General features: G+C 44.5%; 2 long non-coding RNA genes across 2 annotated transcripts; both read left to right on the plus strand.

Moving 5' to 3' along the window:
- Positions 1-3,942: 3,942 nt before the first annotated feature.
- Positions 3,943-6,161, plus strand: LOC147375521 (uncharacterized). Its single transcript, XR_015161396.1, has 2 exons — positions 3,943-4,005; positions 5,256-6,161. It is a non-coding gene; the product is annotated as an uncharacterized LOC147375521 (long non-coding RNA).
- A 3,025-nt stretch (positions 6,162-9,186) lies between these two features.
- Positions 9,187-21,145, plus strand: LOC147375522 (uncharacterized). Its single transcript, XR_015160197.1, has 2 exons — positions 9,187-9,332; positions 20,973-21,145. It is a non-coding gene; the product is annotated as an uncharacterized LOC147375522 (long non-coding RNA).
- The last annotated feature ends 494 nt before the right edge of the window (positions 21,146-21,639 follow it).

Genomic DNA, 21,639 nt, shown 5'->3' on the forward strand with positions numbered 1-21,639 from the left:
TCCTTCAGAATGGACTGGTTGGATCTCCTTGCAGTCCAAGGGACTCTCAAGAGTCTTCTCCAACACCACAGTTCAAAAGCATCAATTCTTTGGCACTCAGCTTTCTTCACAGTCCAACTCTCACATCCATACATGACCACTGGAAAAACCACAGCCTTGACTAGACAGACCTTTGTTGGCAAAGTAATGTCTCTGCTTTTGAATATGCTATCTAGGTTGGTCATAACTTTCCTTCCAAGGAGTAAGTGTCTTTTAATTTCATGGCTGCAGTCACCATCTGCAGTGATTTTGGAGCCCCCAAAAATAAAGTCTGACACTGTTTCCACTGTTTCCCCATAGAGCTCCCGAATAGAGCACCTGATCAAATCAGAAACTTAGGCTGCTAGACTCAAGGAGAGCCACACTGCAGTGGCCAAAACTGTGGCTGGGCCCTGAGACAAGCCTTTCCAAAAGCAACTTCCCTCTCAAGGCCTCAGCTTTTGGGCTGATTGACTTGAACAGGAATGATTCCTCATCATGGATTCTTCCAGTGCTAACGTTCTCTAAGTCAAACTTTGTCCCACAGTGGATTCTAATAGATACATAATCATAAACATACTGTTTACACAGCCCTGGAGGACTTTGACATTCACTTGTGATGTCTCAATGCTGACCCAGGAAAAATGCTTCAAGTTCTTCATTCATCCTTTCATTCCTCCGTTCAACTCTTTGTCCATCAGATGTTTGCTGAGCCCCTACTACATGCAAAACACTTTAAGATGTCAGGGCTTTCTTTCTAAAACCAAGATCTGACCAGACACAGCCCTTCTGCTTTCGGTGACTTCTCATTGCCAATTGCAAACTGCGGGCCATGCACACCATGTTCTTGCCCACCTGCATGTTTCTGTTCACCCCGTTTCTCTGTCTGGGTTATCCATCCTCATGGTCCAGATGCTCTGAAATGTCCCTTCCTCTCCGAAGCTGCCCCCAGACTTCTCTTGGTTCCCATCCCCGCCCTGTGCTGGCATATTGCTCTTCCTTCTGTGCTCACACAGTGCTTTACACCAGCTCTGTTACTGAGCTTGTCACCTTTTAAGTTAGTTCCTTGTTTTTGTAGCTTTCTCTCCTGGTAGACTTTTAACTTTAGGAACAGTGTTTTCTTCATCTCTGTAACCTCAATATCTAGCCTACCGCTTGGCACATGAGAGGTGATTAAATGTTTGATGAATTCACTTGTTGAAACGTTGAAAGTGGATGAGAGTGGTGATATGCATAATAAAGACAATAATAGTAACTATATCATATATTTCTTACATGCTGAACGCTGAGCCAAGAGCTTTATATCCAATATGTGCTCTGTTTAGTTTTAATCCTCACACTGCCCTGGGAGGTGAAGGGCACAACGACTCTGGAGTCAGAGAGGCCAGGGTTTGAATTCTGGCTCCCTGAGTGCCTGCAAACTCCTGCACTCTATGTTCTGCATGAGGAGGTTGCCTAGGGGTGAAGAGGGGCCAGCTGCAACCTCCACTTGCCAAGCCAAGCACTCTGGAATGGTCATGTGTCTGACTTTTCTAAATGTAAACAAAAGACATCCTTCAGGCAAGCACTGGCCTTGTCTGGCTCTACCCCTTGCTGGCTGTGGCCTGGCATAAGTTCCTTACCTCTGCTTTTTGCCTTGACTTTCTCATCTGTAGAATGGGGCTATAACACTACCAGCCTTAGAGGGCTTTTGTTTGGGTGAGGTGGGATAACACATGTGATGGCCTTGGCATTTGTCTCACACTTGTATTCGGTACATGTTATTGTTATTATTAAGTAGGAGTAGCTTTATTTGTCAAATAAAAGAGAATTTTGAGAAAAAAGAGTTGGCAAAGAGCAGAACATGGGGGCCTTCCTCCATTTAGAAGGAACCAGGAGAGTGGAGAGCTGCAAACATTAACAGAGTGAGTTAGAGGAGAAACTGGATGAATGTCAAGCACTTCTGAGAAACTAAGCTGGAAGAGGCTGAGAAAAATCCCCTGGATTTGACAGTTAGAGGTCATCCCTGGTCTTTGAATGAAAGGTATCAGACTAGCAGTGGGAGAGAAAACTAGGTTTCTGTGGGTTAAGAAATCAATGAGTGATAAGTAGAAATAGCAACTCTGGCTTATTTGTCAGAAATTAAGTGGTGAAGGGTCAGAGACAAATATGTTGGTTGCTCTAGGGGGATGTAGGATGGATAAAGAGCTCTCTTTCTTGGACTTTATTTCAGGAGGTAGGCATCCTCTTCAAAGGACCAGATCAGTGGAGCTCTCAGGGAATGTGTATGGACCCTCTGCCACACCTGCACCCTAAATCTGTTTGGAAAATCTGTCAATCTCTCCAGATGCCTAGGATGACCAGGAGGAAGACTTGCTTTAAATATCCAACTTCTAGATGGGTTTTTTTTTTTTTTTCATTTAAGGAAAGAGGAGAGTTGAATGTATTTTTTTAGGCAGAGGACAGTCGACAGAACACAGGTATAAAACAGGGGTCAGGATAAAGCACCTAGTGGAGGGATTCGCTGTGGGGGGTGGCGGGATGGGAAAAGAAAGGGTGAAGACTCATAGGCAATTGAGGGGTGTAGCAGAAGGAAGTTGGAGGACTCTTTGGATGGTTTGTCTTTCTTGGAACAGAAAGAGGCAAGTCCTGCCAAATGTACAATGAGGGAAAGGTGAAGGGCTGTGCAGTAGTCAGGATAGGTTATGTGCTACAACAAATGAGCCCTGAGTTTTAGTGGCTTCACACAACGAAAGCGGATTTCTCTTCCCATCAAGTCCAGTGAGCATGGGGTTCAAAGTGTGCAGCGATCAGGGACTCGGCCTCTGTACGTTTTATGGCTCCTCTAGGATCTCAGAGTCTTTTCCTAGAACTTCTGCTCAGCTGGCAAACACAGGAAAAGAGAAAGATTGTGGAGGTTTGTGCAGGAGACTTCAGAGGCCACTCCTGGAAGTGTGTGTTCCACTGGCCAAACCTACTCCTACCTGCAAGGGAGGCTGGGAAATACCATCAAAGCACGTGTACCATCCTGTCCTGCCTGCATGCCCAGTGCCTGGCAGTGCCAGACCAGAGTGGGTCTCAGTGAGCATGGCTGAAAAAATGAACATTACCTCATTTGCTCCTCATGACTTTTCTATATGGGCAGAGACCCAGTGTCCTAGATCTGAGCGAAAGGTTGGGCTTGGTCCTGTGATGCTGCTGTGTTTCAGGGATCCCTCATACTTTCTGTACCTGTACGTCAGTTACTTGATATTAGGTGAACTTGGCAGAGTGATGCTGACTTGCTTTCAGGGAGATAAAGATCGAGGTCTTTTTTCTAAAGCCTAGTGCTATAACAATTTGAGCTAATCAGTCAGAAAAATATATTAAAACAACCCCTGAGCCACAATTTCCAACCCAGCCCATGATATTTCTAGCCAGATCCTACCTGAACCAGCCAGTCCCAAGATGAATAGACAAATTGCTGAGATAACCATCCTCTGGTTAAGCTAAATAGTTCCTTTTCAAACTTATTGGTCACAAGTTATCACTGATTCAACTGCATCCTAGAGGAAATGTTTAAAACCCAGGACTGGGATTAGTCTTCCCCATGGCCTTTATAATGGCCCTTTTTATGGATAACACAAGCTCTAGAAAGAGAAGGAAAGCCAGCGATGTGAGTCATAGCTTCCCTAAAGGACAAATGAAGTACTCCTTATCGGGCTGGTAAAGCTTGCCTGCAAGTGGAGCATGACGTGGAACCGCGTCAAGTAGGGAATGCCAGGGATATTTTTATAAACAACTCCAGAGATATCAACAATGTGGGCCTGGTGCAGAGATTCCCATATTTGCAGATGACATTTCATGAACAAGGGTGCCCGCGAATGAGAGTGAGTGCCAACGAGCCCAAGAAGGAAGAAGGAAGCAGAGGCAGACAGTTATAAAACAAGTCAGTGTTTCAGACCTAGGGGTACACCTAGATCAGCGCTGACATCTCTGACTTGGGCAGCCTGGCCCAGGGCCGCAAAGGTGGGTCTGTGTAGCTGAGTGCCGGGTCATGCAAAGGGGGATAGGGTACCCAGTGTCAGAGGCCCTGCCTAAGCTGAGGGGACCACAAGCATGAGGGCCCTGATGGTGAGGAGATGGGCATCACATCAGTGGAGCCCTTAGGGAACATGGACTGTTCCCTTCCACTGGAACCCCAGTGTCTAGAGAATCTGGCCATCTCTTCAGACTGCTGAGATGGTAGGGAGGGTGACTTATCTCAACCACCCACCTCAACAGGACTGTACTGAGCTGCTCATGATAATGTAACTCATTTCAAAACAACTGTGGCGTGGTGTCATGCAAAGAGGCCAGTCTTTGGATCAGTGAATTCTAATGCTCCCAATTACCTCTTCATAGCTGTGTGGCCTTGGGCAGTTTATTCAGCTTCTCTGGACCTCAGTTTCCTCTTCTATAGAAAGTAATTCTATTCTGCAGGTTAGCAAGGATTTCATGTTATTGTGCATGAAAAGAGTCGAACCCCCTGCCTAGAAAACACGGGGTGCTTAATAATGTCCCCTCCCTTCTCTTCAGGCCTTACTCTGGGCTAGGCTTAAGCCACAGTGCAGCCCTGGACCACCTCATTGCATCCTTCCTACAGTGCCCACCCTGCCCCTGGCCCACATGGGCCTGCTGATGGCTCCAGCCGACCTCCAGCCTGGTGGTTCCAACTGTTCCCAGGCTGCGATCAAGATCCAGACCCAACACACTTATATTTCTCTGTTTCTTGGAAAATAGTAGGCAAGAGTCTAGCAGGCAAAGGCTCAAGGTTGAGAACCTCTTCCAGGCTTCACATAACAAACCACAGTCAGCCTCATAAATACAGGCCGCAGTGGTTGGGCTGCCCAGTCCCTCATGTCTACATCTATCAATGTCCACACCAATGTCCAGACTTGCAGTGAAATCGTCTAAGACACAGTGGCTTGACCTCAAGGAGGGTTGAAAGTCAGGCACATTTATACCATGTAATTTGCATAAGTTGAGCTGGTTTAAAGGGGAACATGTTCATGGACAACCAGAGGGTATTCTGTGTTCTTGAACGAGGTTGCAATGTTGTTTATTATGGTCTAGAGAACCCTTCACACATGCATGACTCTAAGCTAGTGTTTATTGCACAGGAACATCTCTGGATCACTTTTCCTGGCACCTCTGGGAATGCTTACACACACTAAATTTGGGGAACCCTATCCTTCCTCCTTGACCTTGTCTCCTGTCTCTCTCTCACTCTGCTTCAGCCACCCTGCTCATCTTACTTGAACTGCTACTCCAAGCTTTCCCACCTGGAGCCTTGTTCCCACTCTTCTTCCTGCCTGCGATGCTTCTTCTTCACCTCCTCCAGGACTCATCAGAGAGCCTCTTAATGACTACCCTTTAGAAAAAGGCAACCCACCTCTGTCATCAACAGAGGATGAGATGGTTGGATGGCATCACCGACTTCAGGACATGAGTTTAAGCAAGATCCAGGAGATGGTGAAGGACAGGGAATCCTGGCATGCTGCAGTCCGTGGGGTCGCAAAGAGTTGGACACAACTGAGTGACTGAACTGAAATGAACCTCTGTCATCCTTTCCTTATCATGACAACTTTTTTCCCCTTAGAACTTAGCGTCAGACCTGTTATGCTTTATTTATCATCTGTCTGCTCCCCACTGGAATGCAAGCTCCACAAAGACAGTTTTCACTTTGTTTACTGCTGTCTTCTCAATTCCTAGGACAGCCAGGCTCCTAGTAGGTCTTTACTTGGTGGAGAGGTATTAGACTTGATCTTCAGTTGGTCTGTTGTCAATATAGTGAATTATGTAGAACGATATCATCAGTCACATTATGCAGAAGAGGAAACTGAAGTTCAGAGATGTTAAGTGACTTGCTTAAGATCACCAGCTAGTTGGAGGCAAGGTCAGGACCAGAATCCAGGTATTCCAAGGCTTGATCTGAGGCACTGGCTGAGAACCACATGTGTCTCATTAACGCCCATTTACTAAAGGAGGACATTATGCCTTGTCTTAAAGACTACCTTTGAATGGAGCAGTGACTCCATTTAAGCTTGACTGATTTTTGCTCTCATGGACTTGTCAAAAATTGGAATCTAGGGGTGTCAGGCAGAGACTAGGGTTTTTTAATAAAATCAATTTTTAGTTCACAATCCTCTACTCTGAACTCTGTTTATTCCAGGTCTAATGCAGAAAATATACACACTAAAAAACAAATTAAAAATAAGTGATAAGTGAGATAGAAACTGCCCAGGGCTGTCAGGAACTTATGTGCCATGCTATGTGGGTTTTGAGTAAATATTTGCTTTGCAAGCCAAGAAGCAATATGTATTTACTGAGGCAGTCTCTGGCCGAAGGGCACATATGCTAGCTACTTCTGGGATTTGGCATAATTTCTCCCGAGAAGTGTGCACACAGGCCTAAGCATCACAGTGTTCTGAAAAGGGGAGGCAACTCAGTATTGGGACACCTGGATTCCCCTTTGAGCTCTGCCCCTCTCTTGGTCGGTGAATCTAGGCCACATATTACCCTCTCTAGACCCTTTGCCCTTAGCAGGATCCTATAACTTCAAGAGAAAATACCAATAGTTTTCTAATCAGCAAAATACTGGGATGACAGAGAGGGAGGCAAGGTGGGAGGGAAAGAGAGAGAGGGCTCTGTGTACTTTAGCTGTCTCTGTCTTATGTTTTTTCCAGGGAATCAATTGTTTTCTTCATTTTTTCCCTGATACTGTTAGGGGAAGCACGCTGATTGAAACCGCCCACCCTGGCCAGGCACCATAGTAACCATTTGCATGAGTTGTTTTATGACAGGAGGTCCTGGTAAGGAACGGAACTAATAAGCCACCAACCAGAAGAGTTCGGGAAAGGTCAAAAGGAGACACCACCTGTCCAACCACCTCCCAGAATCCTTCTCTCTGGTGTCCATCTTGGCTGAACAAGGTGTGCACCACCAGGAAGGACTCTGAGTCAGAATGATTGGCTAAAGACAACCCAGAAACCAATCCCATCACCATAAAACCCGAGACTGCAAGCCATGTGACAGAGCTGTTCTCCTGGGTTCCCTTACCCTTCTGCTCTCCACCCAGGTGCCCTTTCCCAATAAAAGCTCTTGCTTTGTCAGCACATGTGTCTCCTCAGACAACTCATTTCCGAGTGTTAGACAAGAGCCCAGTTTCGGGCCCTGGAAGGGGTCCCCCTTCCTGCAACAATACAAGCATCTGTCTTCCCAACAGTTTGTAGCCAACACCAGAACCTTCTGTGGGATTTTGCTCTGCTCTTGAACGAGAGCTAGTACCTGTACCCGGGCCCGTCTGGCTTGGGGAATTAGTAGTTGACTGTACAGGGTGAAGGGGCTGGGGCTGCATGAGTCCTCTGTCAGAAACATTACTCTCCAATCCCACAAGGGGAAAGACGTTCATTGCACATCTGCACACATTCTTTCAGAGCCTATTTATTGACCTTCTGCAACCAGGACATGCTAGGGCACAAAGCTCATGAAGCTTCAGGTCTGGTGATGGAGTGACGACTAACAAACCAGGCACATTGCATGTTCCCAGGACACACTACAGAAGCTGTATCCATAGTAGGGCTAACTAACTCAGACCTGTCTCTAGGGGGGAATTCTAGCAAACCTTCCCAAAGTAAATGATGCCTAAGAAGTTATTTAGGCAGAGGTAAGGAGGGAGGAAGTGTCTGAGGGTGTAAATGTATGTAAATACAGAGGCAAGGGTGGGAGTGGAGTGTGTGTGGCTGTGATGGTGGGGTTGTTTTTATTTTTATTTTTTGGCCACACTATATGGCATGCAGGATCTTGGTTCCTGGACCAGGGATTGAACCCATGCCCCCTAAGGTAGCAGGGAAGAATCTTAACCACCAGACTGCTAGGGATGGCCCTGTGGGGTTGTTTTTTAAATAAGGCAGGAAGCCCAGGGGCTGGAATGTTGAGTGAGGGGAGGGGCAGGAGATGCGGTCTGAGAGGAAAGGGGGTGGATCTTGCCTCAAGTTTCACTAGCCTCCAGAAAGAGTTTGGATTTTGTGCCCAGGGCAGTGGCAGGTTCCTGGAGTTGGGGAACATCAAGTTGAGATTTCCATTTTGGAAAGCTCACTTCCACTGCAGTGAGGAGCCCCCTCCAGAGGCAGGCGAGGCTGGAGGACCAGACACTGGGTAAGAGGAATCGCAGCATGTAAGAATCTGTTGCCTCTAAGAGCAGGTCCAGGCTTTGGAGTTCCTAGAAAGAGCGTTGGTTCCTGTCTTTTCTCAGACCCCTGTGGTTCCTTTTCTCCAGGCACCACAGCATTCTGCAATTGGATTTTAATGAATTCTGGGGCTTCTGTCACATTAGAACAATGGGATCCAACGCTTTTGAGAGAGAGGACCCTTTGTTAACATGAAAGGCTTCACCCTCATGGCACAGTTGTTATGCTTTTAGTATCTGTTAATTGAGAAAATACCTAAAGAACAAAGCCTCTGTAAATGCAGGCACACTTGAAAATTCTGCCTACGTATATGTGGGAGCCAGTATTTTGCCAGTGTATTGACACGGCTGCTGTAACATGAATCTCTAGAACCATCTGAAAGAAGTCTGCGTCCCCCCAAGGGGCTGGGAACTGCTGTCCTGGAACATGTGTGTTAAGAAGCCACATAGCCATCTGTCCCCAGAACACGGTGCACGGCCGCCTTCTCCGTAAACCATGGGGAGCATAAACTCAGCTGGTTCTCATTGCACAGGGCATGCCATATTGTTGCCCAATGTAATGTCAATTTTTATTTATTTGTGTTTGTGAAAAGCAGGGCTGATTAGACCACTTAAAAATACACAGGCTAGTTAGAGCCAGGCTGGCGTTGGTGATTTCAACTGCCCTCCCGAAAGTCCTCGGTGCTCCCAGCCCATGGCCTCCCTCTGAGAATGTAAACTTGGGGCCTTGTGCTATCATGATTTCTATTTCATCCTGACTCTTATAAACTACCATATAAAAAGCAGCCGCTGAAGGTTTTTTTTTTTTTTTCAATTTCATTTTGAGGCTTGGAAAATCACAAAATAAAAATAGCCCTGAGAGTGGAAAGTTTGGGGGAGTTTGTTTAGCTTTCTTTGAAACGCACTTTGTGAAGGAATAAGTAAGTCATAAGATCCCTCTTTGTGGAGTGCCTTACGGTTTACGTAATTTTTTCACATCCCTTTTTTCCTATTTGATCGTTGCGGAGACCCGGTGAGATGTGGGTTATTACTATCCCTACTTTGCAAATGAGACAGAAGCTCCAGGATAGTCAAAGATGGGGCAGGCCGAAGATTACATGACCAGATAATGGCAGAGGCAGACCAGGTAGGTCCTTACCCCAAATCCTGGCCTTCCCTTTCCCTTCTTGGTCCCTCCTCAAGTCTCCTCACCCAGGCCCAGCTCCCATCTTCCTCTTCCTTCATGGCCATTCTCATGAAGAAAAGGTGTCTAGGCCCTGTCTGGACAAGCACAGTCTCCTGGCTGATCACCAAGGGTCTCCCCCGACAAGGGACATATACTCAGTATAACATCTATTTAAGACCTGAGTCCCCTCACAGGCTGCCAGCTCCTTGAGAGCTGGGGCTTCACCTTGGTCATCTCTGTGTCCTTAGGGCCCAGAACAGCATCTAGTGGCCAGTGTTTGTGTGGAGTGTGCACTCAGTCGTGTCCAACTCTTTGTGACCCCATGGACTGTAGCCTGCCAGGCTCCCCTGTCCATAAGATTCTCCAGGCAAGAATACTGCAGTGGGTAGCCATTCCCAGGGGATCTTCCTGACTCAGGGGTCTCCTGCATTGTAGGCAGATTCTTTACCTTCTGAGCTACCAGGGAAGCCCACTGGACAGTAGATGCTCTGTAAATGTTTTCCAAATGGAAATATTATTGAATAAGAAAGTTCAACCATTCTTTAGTTTGATTCCATTTCTCTTGGAATGAAATTTCTCTCATTCATTCCCTGATGATGAATCGGCCATTAGAAGACTGATTAAAATCTTCCAGTTATTACTTGGTTCAGCATTTCCTAGCTGTGTTTTGAGGAGTGTTCTGAGACACATCAGAAACTTTCATGGTCATATAAATTTGGGAAATACTGATTCAATAAGGTCAACAGATTTTTTTAATTGAAATTTTTCTCCAAGCCCAGATTCTCTTCAGGTCTGGTTCCCTTCAAGCTCTCCCCATCTGTGTGAGTTTCAGGCATACCTCTCCATTCTCACGATTGTTTAATGAGTAGCTTTTAAACACACACATCTGCCCTCGTACGTGGAACTATTTTCCCAAATGGTCCATAGCTTTCAGGGCGGCTTCTTTCACAGTTTCTTCAGTTCTCAGTAAAGGGAGGAGACTTCCTTCTCCTCTCCTTTATAATCTTCCCTGCATCCCACCCACCACCAGGTCACAGACCTCCCCCCGATGGCAGAAAAATTCCCTTTCCTATAGTTCCTTTCTTTTAGCCTAAGAGTGCTAACTGGAGAAGGCAATGGCACCCCCCTCCAGTACTATTGCCTGGGAAATCCCATGTACGGAGGAGCCTGGTAGGCTGCAGTCCATGAGGTCGCTAAGAGTCGGACACGACTGAGAGACTTCACTTTCACTTTTCGCTTTCATGCATTGGAGAAGGAAATGGCAACCCACTCCAGTGTTCTTGCCTGGAGAATCCCAGGGACGGGGAAGCCTGGTGGCTACCGTCTATGGGGTCGCACAGAGTTGGACATGACTGAAGCGACTTAGCAGCAGCAAGAGTGCTAACATCTTTTTTCATTTAAGGAACTCTTTCCTTGACCATATCATGTCTTCAAGCAGTGGCTTCATTTCTGTCCTTCTCCTTGACTTGGAACTTTTGTGAACAATTGCTCTCATCCAAGGTCACCCCTCACCCACCCTCCTGAGGGCGGTCAGCCTCCAGTGAGGGGTGAATGCATAGGAATCAAGTCAACCTCCTCACCTAGATTCAGGATTATTCTTCAATTCTGTCCAAGTTGCAGCAGTCCACCTTGGATTAGCTGAGAACTGCTGTGAGGGCTTCCATACGCTACCTTCTCCTTCTGTTCAAACTGTCCCTTCATGTCCTTCAAGGTGTTTATTCTGAGACTATTCTCCCCAGAGTTTGCCATATGTAAATGTCCATCCCAGGATCCACTTCCCAGGAAATCTGACCTGCAGTAGTTGGTTCCTGAAGTGTCTAAGGATGAAGATGTTAATATAAAACTTTTGCACTGGTTGCTGGCAGTGAGAATGTTATCACTGGTCGTGGAAGATGATTCCAGGCACAAGGTGGCAGGGAAATGGCTAAAATTTTCCCTGTGGTGAACTGGGAAGGTATGCAAGGGTATTTCCATACAGCGGTGAGTTAGGTGTTCGGGTAAAACAGAGGTAATATGCTACAAGGAGAATGGAATTGGATGAGTGTGGCAGGGAGCAATTGATATTTTGGAGACAGATAATGAGATAGTGAGGGTAAATATTCAGCAGCATATGTGGAGACTCCCCATCTCCTGGAGTCTAGAACAGAGAGATCTGAGCTGACCCAGGATTTCATCATAAGAGTAGGGTTCTAAACTCAGGCAGGGTTACTCCACCAATGTGGACCCCTAATTGAAAAGGAATAGGACCCTGAGATGTGGCAGGAGGATGTATGGCTTTATGTAATTTGAATATCTTATGTCTCTAGATTGCTTGGAATCTTCTAAGTCTCCGGCAATAGCCCACCACTCCCCGCTAAAGGCTAGAGCCTCCCCTTCTCTTGAAGACAATGCAGAGCCTTTGCCTCACAAGCTAACACATAAACACCTATCTGCCTCCCTTTGGTCACTAGAAAAAAATAGGATTCATGATAACATATTCCAGCTAGGGAAGCGCTAGGCTTAGTAAAGGAAAAGAGGACTGTAACCCAGAGGAGCTGCGGGACAGAACCAACACATACCAAGACCATAAAACTGGATAAGGAAAAGTTTAAACATATGGCAGTTCTCTCCCTGACTAGGATCCTGGGAGACAGTGCTGAACACACTTTCAGGATGACTCTTAAATGTTTGGAGATGCTTATAATCCACAGTTAATGAAGCTGAAATACCATAGTTACTGTGGAAGATGTTGGAAGCAGTGATAAAATGGCTCAGAGAGCTGTGCAGATTAGAATGGATTAACTATATAAGGCTGGAAATCTACCAAAAGGATCTATTGCACAGGTGGGCCCAGAAGACACCTTACTTGCCAAAGCAATAAAGAACACACTGACCAGAGGAAGATCAGCATCATTGAGAAGCTCAGTGATGGCTGTTCCCTGTAGACCAGAGCTCATGGAGGAGAATTGGGTTCCTGATAACAACAGAGATGACATGATCCCCCAAATAGAGGTGAGATTTCAGCATTGACTGCCAGAATCAGGGTAGTTGCCACTGTCATAATGATCCTCAAGGCGGAAAAGCGAGCCTGATCTATAGAAAGCTGTATTCCTAGTAGATTGAATACATGGATCTGGAAACCACAGAGTTACTATAGGAGTAGCTTCCTTGCCATCATTCCTAGTTATCCACGTGGAGAATTTGTGCTTCATCCCATGACTCTGGGCTCTCTGTAAGTTTACTTACAGAAAAGGAAGTGCTTCCAGAAAGAATTCCATGAACTTTTCAGCTACCTCTTGCTCTCTTGAAATATCAATAACCTCAGATATGCAAATGACACCACCCTTATGGCAGAAAGAGAAGAACTAAAGAGCCTCTTGATGAAAGTGAAAGAGGAGAGTGAAAAAGTTGGCTTAAAGCTCAACATTCAGAAAACTAAGATAATAGCATCTGGTCCCATCACTTCATGGCAGATAGATGCGGAAACAGTGTAAACAGTGGCTGATTTTATTTTTCTGGGCTCCAAAATCACTGCAGATGGTGACTGCACCCATGAAATTAAAAGATGCTTACTCCTTGGAAGGAAAGTTATGACCAACCTAGACAACATATTCAAAAGCAGAGACATTACTTTGCCAACAAAGGTCCGTCTAGTCAAGGCTGTGGTTTTTCCAGTGGTCTTATATGGATGTGAGAGTTGGACTATAAGGAACGCTGAGCACCAAAGAATTGATGCTTTTGAACTATGGTGTTGGAGAAGACTCTTGAGAGTCCCTTGGACTGCAAGGAAATCCAACCAGTACATCCTAAAGGAGATCAGTCCTGGGTGTTCATTGGAAGGACTGATGATGAGGCTGAAACTCCAATACTTTGGCCACCTGATGCGAACAGCTCACTCACTGGAAAAGATCCTGATGCTGGGAGGGATTGGGGGCAGGAGGAGAAGGGGATGACAGGGGATGAGATGGTTGGATGGCATCACTGATTCGATGGACATGGGTTTGGGTGGACTCCGGGAGTTGGTGATGGACAGGGAGGCCTGACGTGCTGCGGTTCATGGGGTCACAAAGAGTCGGACACGACTGAGCGACTGAACTGACTGAACTGAAGCAACTGAACAACAGTCAGGAAGAGGTAGAGCTGCTGGTACACGGTGGGGGCAAGGAAGACTATGTTTGGTACCCAAGAGATTCATTTGAGTGTTTCTTGATATTTGTTTACCTAATTTTGATGGTAAATAGATTAAGTGCAATAGTTATTGCCTGAGAAGGCCAGGGTGACTTCAGAAATGAGAGCCTGGCTCACCTCTCCAGGTAAGTTATCTAAACCTTCAGAGGCACTCGTTGAGGATGAGGGGTCAGGATAGTAGAGGACAAAGATGATGAGTATCTATTCTGTCCTGTGGTGGTCAGTGCAGTAGTTCATACCATTAACCTTAATTTTAAGTTTTTTCAGAAGAGTCCACTGGAGTCCTGAAAGATCTCCTTCCAGGACACATACCAACAAATAGATCTGAATATCATGAGGGTGGACTGTAGTGAATGCTCCGGTATACCTGCCCAATTCTCTTCCCTACCTCCATCAGGACCAGCTACTAAGAGTGTTGTCAATGGACAGGGGGCACAGCTGAAGAGGGTCACCTTGCCCAGCGTCACACACCTGTCTTGAGGGTGGCATCAGTCCAATGAGTCATTGCTGTGAATTATAAAGGCTCAGCCACATTGCCCCAAGTTGGGACCATCCAAGTGCCAGATTTCCCCAAAGGATGGGCTGATGGTGCTATTTTTGTGACTGCATGACCACCCAGCTTCATCCTGTTCCAACCCTACTCCTTTATTTCACAGACCTTGATCCTGGAAGCCATCTCCAAAATTCTTTGTGAATGCTAATTTTTTACTCAGAGTCTGTTTTCCAGAGAATAAGGCAGATAACAAAAACCAATTCTCTGACTCAAAAGAACAACAGATCACACACACACACACACACACAAATAACAGTAAACTCCAGAAAATTAGATTAAAAAAAAAAGATATTTGGAGGTAGGAAGAAAGAGAAGAAAAGTCAGAAAGAAAGATAAGAGTTCTCTCAAAAGATCAGCAATGTGTCTGATGACTGACTTCTCTAGAGAAAAATGTACATATATTTTACTGTATTATCTCATTTTTTTATATGGCATCTCCTCAGGCTACCATAACAAAATAACACAGACTGGGTGACTTAAACAGCAGAACATTTTTTCTCAGTTCTGGAGTCTGGGAGTCTAAGCTCAGGGTGCCAACATGGTTGAGTTCTGGTGAGAGCTCTCTCCATGGCTTGTGGACAGCCACCTTCTGACTATGTCTTTACATGATGCAGAGAAAGGACAAGCACTCTGGTGTCTCTTCTTTTTTTAAAAATTGAAGTAGGTTTGATTTGTGGGGCTTCCCAGGTGGCTCATTCATAAAGAATCTGCCTGCCAAGCAGGAGACATGGGTTCAATCCCCAAGTCAGGAAGATCCCTTGGAGAAGGAAATGGCAACCCACTCGAGTATTCTTGCTTGGGAAATCCCATGGGCAGAGGAGCCCCGAGGGCTATAATCCACGGGGTCTCAAAGAGTCAGACATGACTTAGTGACTAAACGGCAATGACAGCATAGTTGCCTAGCAATGTTGTTTAATTTCTGCTGTACAGTGAAGTGATTCAGCTTTTCGTACATGTAAATTACTTTTCTTTCTTTTTATTTTAATTTGTTGAAGTATAGTTGATTTACAATGGTATGCTAGTTTCAGGTGTACAGCAAAGTGAATCAATTTTATATATACCAAAAGTTTTTAAGATTCTTTTCCGATATATGCCTTTGCAGAGTATTAAGTACACATTCTTTTTTATATTCTTTTCCATGATGGTTTATCACAGGATATTGAATATAGTTCCCTGTACTATGCAGTAGGACTTTGTTATTTATTCATTCTCTGTACAGTAGTTTGCATCTGCGAATCTCAAGCTCCCAGTCCATCCCTCCCCGAACCCCTCCCCCTTGACAACCACAGGTCTGTTCTCTACGTCTGCGAGCTTGTTTCTGTTTTCTAGATAGGCTCATTTGTGTCATTTTTTAGATTCCACATGAGTTATATCATACGATGTTTATCTTTCTGACTTACTTCACTTAGTATGATCATCACTAGGTCCCTCCATGTTGCTGCAAATGGCATTATTTCACTCTTTTTATGACAGAATTATTTCATTATATATCTGTACTATACCTTCTTTATCCATTCATCTGTCAATGGACATTTAGGTTGCTTAGGTTGTTGTAAATAGTTTTGCAGTGAACACAGGGGTGCATGCATCTTTTCAAATTATAGTCCTCTCTGGATATATACCCAGGAGTGGGATTGCAGGGTCACATGGCAACTCTATTTTCAATTTCTTGAGGAACCTCCGTACTGTTTTCCACAGTGGCTGCACCAACTTACATTCTCACCAGTGGTGTAGGAGGGCTCTCTTTTCTCCATCCCCTCTCCAGCATTTGTCATTTGTAGACTTTTAAATGATAACCATTCTGACTGAGAGTACCTCAGTGTAGTTCTGATTTGCATTTCTCTAGAGAAAATATGGAAGCCAGAAATGGTGAATTGATATCTTCAATGTGCTAAAATAAAATGACCCATAATTCCATACTCAGGAAAGTTATCAATCAAGAATAAGAGTAAAATACAGAAATTTTCAGAAAAACTAAAACTGAGAAAGTTTACTAACAGCAGATACTTATTGAGAAAAATGGCTGAAATGTGCAAGGATATATGATTAGTGGAGATTTTGGTAAATTTGTAGATAAAACTGAGAAAACTGAAATAATGATAATATCTAGTCTCTGGGGCAAAAAGCCAAGAACTTAAACATGGAAAAAAATAGTGTGTTGTAAATGATCAGATTTAAGGCATTCTAAGGTCGTGGTATTTTCTGAGAAAAAAATAAAGATACTGTTTGTACTTTGTTGAAAAGTATAGACTTGGAGCATTTAATTTCCAATCAAGTACAGGGAAAAGTAGGATGAAGAAGAGGAAGAATGCAGTCAGTCCAAAGAATATAATGAGTGGGTATAAAACAGTAAAGACAGAAAGAATAGAAAAGACAGATATAAGAGGGTGGAAATAATTCAATCAGTGATCACAATATATGTAAGTGGATTAAACTCTCCTGTTAAAACACAAAGACTCGGCCTATATAAAAAGGAACTTACATAATTTCAAATATAATATATGAATACAGAAAAATTTAAAGTTGAAGGCTAGGAAAAATACGGAGGAAAATGTTAACCAAAAAAAGCAGCTGTAAAGGAAAAAAGCTTTAAGAAAGATAAGGAGAATCACAGCACAATGCTGAGAGGTTCAGCTTATCAGGAAGGTCACCGTAGAAAACATATTCACTAGGTTGGGAAGATCCTCTGGAGAAGGAAAAAGCAACCCACTTTAGTATTCTTGCTTGGAAAATTCCTTGGACAGAGGAGGAGCCTGGAGGACTACAAAGAGTCAGACATGATGGAGCAACTGAGCATGTATGTATGCAATAGCATAGCTTCAAAACTGTACATTATATACATATACATATTTAGATCTATAAAGAGTTATTCACAAATTCTTCACTATTTTAATACAGTGTTCTTGGTTATTGACAGATGAAGCAGAAAACAACATTGGCAAAGATATTTAAGATTTGAACAACACAGTTCAAAAAACTTTTAGGAAATTGTCCTGGTTCATATTACCCTTCCTCCCCGCCCAGAGTTCTCCTTCACTCCACGTGCACTCCCATTACTCTTGCTCTGGACCGTTTCATTTGCTTATCTCAGGGAAGTTCTTGATTCCTTCTTCTGTGCCTCAGTATGTTGTTTGCCTCTGGTTTGAGGCTCTACCCTCATTTGGCTTTCCCAGATTCTTAAGCAGGTTCTTTCTTCTAGTGTCTTAGCTGGGAGAAGTCCCTGATGGGCAGGACCAGACTTTGACCCCCTTGCCTTTCTTACATTACAAAATGAATAGGTGGGCAGGTTCAGATACCACATAAATGTTGGCACATGTTGGGGAAGGGCTCATAAATGTACAACAAATATTAACTTACTTCAAGAGTTTTCTTCCAGCATCCTTTCTCTCTAGACCACGGTGCCTAGCCAAGTCAGATCCTAATCCTTAAATGCAGAGAGCTTTATCATCCTACAATTTCCCAGCCCTGCATCCCTACACATTTCAGGTCTTTATCTTCCTTCTCAGTTTAGTCCTTGTTTTCTACCAGTTTGTACCAGTTTCAGGATGAGAGTCTGAGAATGGCTTCTCTAAGTAGGGCTTTTGACAGGAGTAGCAGAGGCAGACAGAAACCACCCATAGTATCTACCGCACATGCTGGGCTCTCCCAGCTGAAAGCTTTCTTAGACAATGAGAATCATCTGGCAATAAATATCAAGGGCTACAAAGCAGATTCTACTCTTCAATCCAGTAATTCTACCTCTGGGAATTTACTACAAGGAAATAACTTCAGCAGAGGAAAAAGTCATCTGTGTAAAGATGTTCAAAGCAGTTCAATTCATAAGAAAAGAATCAGTCCAATTCATAAACTGCTCAGTCATGTCCAGCTCTTTGTGACCCCATGGACTGTAGCCCGCCAGGATCCTCTATCCATGGGGATTCTCCAGGCAAGAATACTGGAGTGGATTGCTAGTTCCTTCTCCAGGGAATCTTCTCAGCCCAGGAATCGAACCCAGGTCTCCTGTATTGCAAGCAGATTCTTTACTATCTGAGCCACCAGGGAAGCCCATAAGAAAAGAAGACTGGAGACAATTCATATTACCACCACTGGGGAAATGACAGAGCAAATTGTAACACATTATCACAATAGATACTCTATAGCTGTTTCAATGACAAATATACACACTAAGCCAATTCTTAGAAATGAACTTGTAAACTTAACATTCAGTGACAGGCAGCAGACTGAAAAATATTATCTGTTGCATGCAAGACCTTCTAAATCCTGAAGTGAGATAGGATCATCTGGTTCTGAGGACAAGGAAACTGAGGCTCAAGGGGTGGGTGAAACGGAATCAAGGGGTTTAGTGCCCTTCCTTCCTGGAGAAGAACTAGAATTGGAGACTGGGTCTCTCTAATTCAAGTCCATATCCTCCTGAGAAGGCAGCTCCCAGCTGTGTCTAATTTTCTGGCAACTATGTAAAGGAAACATAGAGTGATCCAAGGAGATTAGAGTTTATTTTTAATTGTCCTATTAATGAAAAATTGTTTAAATTTAAGTTAGAAATAAACAAAGGACTAAAATGAGATCTGTCCCACGAAGACTAGCCTGAACATAGCTTGACTAGGCACCCCCTATTAGGATCCCTGTAGTATAGAAGCCCACACTGGTTATCTCCCCATGAAGTATCTATATCATCTGAGGGCTTGTCCAGCCCACACATGCCCTCTTGTCTCTGGCTCTGACCCTGCATTGAAACCCTATACCATAGTGAGCTACTGCTTCCGGTGGAAGCATGAATATTTATTTTCAGTTTGTTTGGAGCCAAAAAAGATGAGTAAAAATCACTGGTGAAAGCACGGTCTTCAAAAGGTTCCTGTGAAACCCCAGTAGCTTGTATCTCATGTGGGAGGAATAAGCATCCTCTTATTTTAAACACGAGCAGGTGACATTGTATAAAATAAAGCATACCTTGGTATTTGTGTGAATTTTGGAGTAAGGATAATTTTGGTTCAAGTCTTGACCCAGCTATAATTGTAAGATCTATTTTACACATGTGTAAACACATGCACACACCGTTTTGGCTTGTCCTTAGAAATTCTTAGACCTGCTTGTTTATCTTGCTCTTTAATAAAGCTGAATTTTGTAACCAAGGAAATATCCTAGTTCTTGGGCCTAAAGATGTCTCAGCAAAAGATAAGGATTAGAGATACTTTGTTTCTTAAAGGTTTTCTGTTTTTTGGTAGCTGCTGCTACTGCTGCTAAGTCGCTTCAGTCATGTCCGACTCTGTGCAACCCCAAAGATGGCAGCCCACCAGGCTCCCCCGTCCCTGGGATTCTCCAGGCAAGAACACTGGAGTGGGTTGCCATTTCCTTCTCCAATGCATGAAAGTGAAAAGTGAAAGTGAAGTCGCTCAGTCGTGTCCGACTCTTAGTGACCCCATGGACTGCAGCCCACCAGGCTCCTCCATCCATGAAATTTTCCAGGCAAGAGTACTGGAGTGGGATGCCATAGCTATAGATTAAGTATTACTGTCCCCTCCAAATTCAGGTGTTGAAACCTAATCCCCAATATGATAGTATTTGGAGGTGGGGCCTTTGGGAAGTAGTTAGGTCATGAGGGCAGAGCTCTCCTGAATGGGATTCAGTTCAGTTCAGTCGCTCAGTCCTGTCCGACTCTTTGCAACCCCATGAATCGCAGCACGCCAGGCCTCCCTGTCCATCACCAACTCCCGGAGTTCACCCAGACTCACATCCATCGAGTCAGTGATGCCATCCAGCTATCTCATCCTCTGTCGTCCCCTTCTCCTCTTGCCCCCAATCCCTCCCAGCATCAGAGTCTTTTCCAATGAGTCAACTTTTCGCATGAGGTGGCCAAAGTACTGGAGTTTCAGCTTCAGCATCATTCCCTCCAAAGAAATCCCAGGGCTGATCTCCTTCAGAATGGACTGGTTGGATCTCCTTGCAGTCCAAGGGACTCTCAAGAGTCTTCTCCAACACCACAGTTCAGAAGCATCAATTCTTCAGCGCTCAGCCTTCTTCACAGTCCAACTCTCACATCCATACATGACCACAGGAAAAACCATAGCCTTGACCAAATGAACCTTTGTTGGCAAAGCAATGTCTCTGCTTTTGAATATGCTATCTAGGTTGGTCATAACTTTCCTTCCAAGGAGTAAGTGTCTTTTAATTTCATGGCTGCAGTCACCATCTGCATGATTTTGGAGCCCAGAAAAATAAAGTCTGACACTGTTTCCACTGTTTCCCCATCTATTTTCCATGAAGTGATGGGACCAGATGCCATGATCTTTGTTTTCTGAATGTTGAGCTTTAAGCCAACTTTTTCACTCTCCACTTTCACTTTCATCGAGAGGCTTTTTAGATTCTCTTCACTTTCTGCCATAAGGGTGGTGTCATCTGCATATCTGAGGTTATTGATATTTCTCCCGGCAATCTTGAATGGGATTAGTGCCCTTAATAAAGAGACTTCACCGAACTCTTTCCTTTCCTTCAACCATATGAAGACTTAGTGAGAAGATGGCCATCTAGGAACCAAGAAATGGGCTCTCACCAGACACCGAATAAGCCAGCACCATGAGCTTGGACATTCCATCCTCTAGAACTCTGAGAAACAGAATTCTGTTTCCATAAGGTTCAATCCCTGGATTGGGAAGATCTCCTGGAGGAGGAAATGGCAAGTCACTCCTGGTATTCTTGCCTAGAAAATACCATGAACAGAGGAACCTGGTGGGCTACAGTCCATGGGGTCACAGAGAAATGGACATGCCTGAACACATGACGGATGGATGATGATAAGCCACCCAGTCTATGGTATTTACTGCAGCCACCCGAACAAGCTAAGACCTTGGCTGATGTTTTTGGTTTTACTCCTTGTTCTCCACTAGGGCACCTGTCAGCAAGAGCTGCAACAACAGCAGTCCTTTGGACTCTTCCTGAGACTCGGCACCTACAGTCCAGCTGACTGACTTCACCACCTCCTGCTTAAATGCTCCTGATTGGAGAAGCAGTTGGATCACATGCATGAGCTGACCAATGAATAAAGGGCAAGGGACCATTTTGAAGTAGCAGCCTCCTTGACCTAAAGAAACCTTAAAGCCAACCCAGGCAGAGAAATGGTAGATGTCTCCAAGCTCAAGGGCAATAGACCCACAGGAGACCTTGCCATCAGACCAGCTTCTGAATTGTCTTTTTTCGGTACTCTTCAGAGCCAGAGGCAAGTTCTTTAATGACTTTGCAGAAGTAGCAAGATATTGTTACTGTTGTTAAGTCGCTAAGTCGTGTCAGACTCTTTGTGACCCTGTGGACTGTAGCCCCAGGCTCCTCTGTCCATGGGATTTCCCAGGCAAGAATACTGGAGTGGGTTGCCTTTTGTAGCAAGATGAGGTGGTAGGAAAAGATAAGGGAAATGGGATTGTAAGAGCCTTACAATGAACTGATTTCCTGCCCTGCTTCTTGCCTGGTGTCATGACCATATCCTTTGAGTTAAAAGTAATATTTTGAGGACTTTCCTGGTGGTCCAGTGGTTAAGAATCCACCTGCCAATGTGGGAGA

This window comes from Bos grunniens, chromosome 3 (assembly GCF_055505025.1).
Source record: "Bos grunniens cultivar Pamir isolate PY7600 chromosome 3, Bosgru_T2T1.0, whole genome shotgun sequence".
Taxonomy (NCBI): domain Eukaryota; kingdom Metazoa; phylum Chordata; class Mammalia; order Artiodactyla; family Bovidae; genus Bos; species Bos grunniens.